Genomic DNA, 4,939 nt, shown 5'->3' with positions numbered 1-4,939 from the left:
TTTTATGTCTTTTTCTTGTTTACTAGTATTAAGAAACTCAGTCATGATGTGCTTTGGTGTCATTTTCTTGTGTTTCCTGAACTTGGGGTTTGTTGAGCTTCTTGGATCTGTGGTATTATAGTTTCATCAAAATTAGATAGTTTTTGCCAATTATTTCATCAAATACTTTTTCTAACTCTCCCATTCTCTCTTCTCCTTTGGGGACTCCAATTTCATGAATACTGGGATGCTTAAACTTTTCCCATAGGTCTCTGATACTTGCTTCATTTTTTTTTCACTCTTTTTTCTCTTTGTGTTTCACATTTGAATAGGTTTTATTACCGCATTTTCAAGTTTGCTAAGCTTTTAGTCTGCAATGGATAATCATCCATTAATCTTGCCCAGTGGATTTTGAATCTCAAACATTATAGTTTTAATCATTAGAAGTATTATCTTGTCTTTTTAAAATATATCTTGTCTGTCTCTGCTTAACTTGTTTAATCTTTCTTCTAGGTTCTTGCACATATGGAATTCCGTTATAACAATGTTTAATATCCTTATGTACTAACGTAATACCCTTATGTTTTATTACTGAATTGCTTTAGATTGTTATTTTTTCTTTCATTATGGGTTATATTTTTCTGTTTGCTTGCTTGCCTAATAATTTTTTATTCGATGCCAGACATCGTGAATTTTACCTTATTAGATGCTGGGTATGTTTTTATTTCCTTAAGTGTTAATTAATTTTGTTCTGGGATGTTGTTGAGTTACTCAAAAAAGCATAAAACCTTTTGAATATTGCTTTTTAGCTTCATTAGGTGGGACCAAGTCTGCCTGACTAATATGACTAATTTTTCCCCACCATTTAGGTAAAACCTTTCTGAGTACTTTAACCATGCCCCATAAACTATCAGGTTTTTTTTTTTTCTCCAGCTGGTGGGAACAGGAATTATTCCTAATTAACCTGTGGGGATTGTTTTTGTGCATCCTTTGACTGGCTCTGTCCCTAGCCTCATGTGGTTCCTCACACTGATCAGTCTTGAGGGGACTTCTTCATATCTTTGAGTTCTTACTCTGTGAAGCACTCTCCTCTGCAACACTCTGCCCTGGGAATTCTAACCTTTGGCATTTCTGAATTCCCAGATTCGTTTCCTCAAATCACTGAAGTTTCTGGGCTCATCTTCGATCTCCCTGCACCCGTGCGTTGCAGCATGGGAACTCTCCAAGCAGTAAGCTAGGAAACTTGTAGAAGTCTCCTCATTGTGTTTCACATCTCAGGGGCTGCTTTACCTTTTTGTTGATGTCCAGTGTCTTAGAAACCATGTTTCATAAATTCTGTCTCACTTTTCAGTTGTTATCAGGAGGGGAAGTAGAACTGTTTCTATTATTCCCTCTTGGTCCAAAGTGAAAGTTCAAGAGCCAAGGCTTTCTATTTAAAAGAGCCCGAGTTTTTGACTTTCAAGTTTTAAGCCAGGAAAGATTCAGGGAGTTAAGAATGGATTTGAAAATGTGCTTGATTGTGTGAGTCAGTTTTCCTTTCCTTAATACATTAAGAATCCCTGTACGGAAGGGAGGAGGATCATTAGAGGGGAGGAAAAGTATGATTGGCTCTAAAAAGATGGCTTGCTCCTTGGCCCTGCCCCTTAGAACTGTCTCCCGTTATACAGGGGAAGAGTCCACACTATAGAAACCTTAGCTTCAGGGATCCAAGAGCAGAGCCAGTCTGTGTGTCTTTTCCCGGGGGGAACCCAAGGAGGTGTAAGCCTCATGGATTGCCCCACAGACCAGCAGTGGAGACCTCTCTGTGGAGTGTTATGGGCTGAAGGTGTGAGTCCCCTCAAAATTCATATGTTGAATCTACAACCCTCAGCGTGACTGTATTTGGAGACGAGGCCTCTCAGGGAGCAGTTAAGGTTAAATGAGGTCATAAGGGCGAGATCCTGATCTGACGGGATTAGTATCCTCATCCGAAGAGACACCAGAGTGCTCATGTTCTTCTCCCCCCCCCCTTCCTCCCCCCTGCTCCTCCTCCTCCTTCTTCTCCCCTATCTCCCCTCCCCCTCCTCTCCTCTCCTTTTCTGTCTCTCTCTGTCTCCCATATGTCACAGAGGAAAGACCACAGGAGGGAGGATGCAGAGAGAAGCCGAAAGTCAGGAAGAGTAGTCTCTACTACTGTGAGAAAAGAAATTGCCACTCAATCTATGGTATTTTGTTACGGTAGCCTAAGCAGACTAAGACAAGTGTGTAGACAGACCAACTTGTGACCACTTTGCAGAGTTTTCTCTTACCCAGAATGGTATAGGTAGAAAGTATTGACCACACATCCAAGAGAGGTTTTGGTGTAGCTGAGAGAAATCCAGACCTGGAGGAGTCTCATAGTTTGGGCCAGGCCAGTAACGACCGTGAAGACCATAATTGCGTAGAGTCCTGATAAGAGATGATGTCCCTCGTGGAATCTAGCAGTGATAACAGTTAAAAACTAATTGTCCCTTTTCCATGTCTTGTTCCTACAATGTCCACTATAACATAAATGACATGCCAGGGATAGGGTGAGAGTTAAGATGAAGAGGGCATGATGGGGAAGCCCTGAATTGACTGGGATTACATGTCAGAAATAGATATTTGAAATAGAAGCTAACTTGAGTTTTATGCAAATAGCATCATTCTTTTTTTTGTGCCTGAGTTTGTGTCCTAACATTTTTACCCATCACACATTTACTCTCTGGCTAAGTTCCCACAGTAGGGAAATCACAGGGCTTGTTGGGGTTTGATTGCAGTGACTGGCTTGGAGAAGATTGTTGAAACGTATGTCAGAAGACCTTTACAGCATGTATTCTCTCTACCGAATAAAGTAAGTTATAACTGAAAACTATAAGTAATTCTTTTACAGAAATGTGTGAGTGTATCCTTTGTGAAAGTTAATTCCTGCAGGATAACAAAGTTAGACTGAGAGGGTTCACTTCCCATGTGCCAATGTCCCAGAGTCTTTAATTCAAATTCAGGCATTGTGTTACAGATCTTTGCCTTTTCTTCTAAATAGCAGAAATTATGAATGTGAAATCTGAATAATGAGAATCTTCATATGTTTACTAGTGAATACTGTATCTTTCAAAGTACTCATCTTGAGGCGTTATACTCCTATTTCAAAGATGATATGCCTGCTCAAAACATTTGTAGAATTCCTCTGCTGGAATTATTTTCAGAGATTTCAACATATTCTGCTAAATCTTCACATTAATGACTTATCTTTATTCTTTGAGCAAAGATTTCATTTTTTCTGGTAGTAGCCAAAATCATTTAGAGTTATCTAATTAATAAAGAGGGGAGTCAAACTGGGTAATACCATCTGTGGTCAAAAATGAAGACTAAAAAGAAATTAGACTGATTTTTCTTTGTAAATATAAGAAAGTTAATAGATTACCTATCTTTCTATTTATTTATATCTATCTGTCTATCTATCTATCTATCTATCTATCTATCTATCTATCTATCTATCTACCTACCTACCTACCTACCTATCTAGAGTCTCGCTCTGTTGCCCAGGCTAGAGTGCAGTGGCATGATCCCAGCTTACAGCAGCCTCTACCTCCTGGGCTCAGATGATCCTTCCAGTAGTTGGGACTACAGGCATGTGCCACCATACCTGGCCAATTTTTTGTAGAGGCGAGATCTCGCTATGTTGCCTAGGCTGGTCTCAAATTCCTGGGCTCAAGCAGTCCTCCTTCCTTGGCCTCCCAAAGTGCTGGAGTTACAAGCAGGAGCCACTGAGCCCAGCGGGAAACGAATAAATACTTAAAACCAATTTTTAAAAAAATTTTAAAATGTGGAAATCCTCCCTTGAATCAACTGCTCTGGTTAAGGCCTGTGTCCCTCCTCTCCTACCATCCTGCGTTCGTCAGATGCCCTTGAGGCTGCACGCAAGAATACGGTCAGAAAACCATTCTTGAAATGATAGCAGGTGAGAAATACAACTTTAAAAAATACATCTTAAAAGATACAACGTTCTCAGGCAGTTCATTTATAGCCATTTCTAACAGCAGATAACTATTACCAAAGACTTTTCTGAATCAGAAGATGCAGGATACAGGGTGTGACTTCAAAGTACTAAATGAGTTGCTCTCTGTCACCAGACAAGACAGAGGACTTTCAAGATGGCCATCCAGAAAGGTGAAACGCGCATGCTTTACTTGTTCTCCTGCTAAGGCAGTCTGCTAATCCTCACTGTTCCTCTTTTCATCCCCCTCCATTCCTGTCACTTAACACTAGGCCCAATACTACACTCTGGGACCAGTATGCATCCTTTGCCCCAAGCACTTATGACAGGGCTTAGCACTGATTCAGTTCTGCTCCTGATCCCACTAACTTAGACAACCCATTGCCCCTGTGACCAAGTCTAGGCCAGGTCAGATGAGGGTCAGTTTCCTGCCCTCCAGTTGCAGTCTCCTTATGATGTTTGTCCCTGCATGGACCTCTGGTTTTGTCTGCTTGGCCTCAATTTTTGTAGATTTTAAACTCATTTTGGAACAAGAACTCTGATCTTGAATTGACCTCTCCAAAGTCTGTAACTCTAACCGATGGTTTCACATTTGTTTTTCCACCATAAAAACCTTTTGATAAAACAAAACTCAGCCTGTAATCCTGCGCCTTTGGGAGGCTGAGGTGAGTGGATTGCCTGAGCCCGTGGGTTCGAGACCCACCTGGACAGTGAGACCTCATCTCTACAATAAATCACAAAATCAGCCGGGCGTGGTAACGTATGCCTGTACTACTGGCTACTTGAAATCCTGAGGCGCAAGCCCAGCATGTCGAGGTTGTGGCCTCTGTCATCATCAAAGAAATGCCCATGAAGCTACATTGAAATACAGCATACCCCCTGTAAGACTGGACATCACTAATAAAACAAACAGTAACGACACTGGCAAGGATTTGGGAAGAAATATATGCTTCTACATTGCATGTG

Source organism: Carlito syrichta, unplaced genomic scaffold, assembly GCF_000164805.1.
Source record: "Carlito syrichta isolate Samal-C Ts95f unplaced genomic scaffold, Tarsius_syrichta-2.0.1 Scaffold307180, whole genome shotgun sequence".
NCBI classification, from domain to species: Eukaryota; Metazoa; Chordata; class Mammalia; order Primates; family Tarsiidae; genus Carlito; species Carlito syrichta.
Note: the sequence above shows the minus strand (reverse complement) of the source record.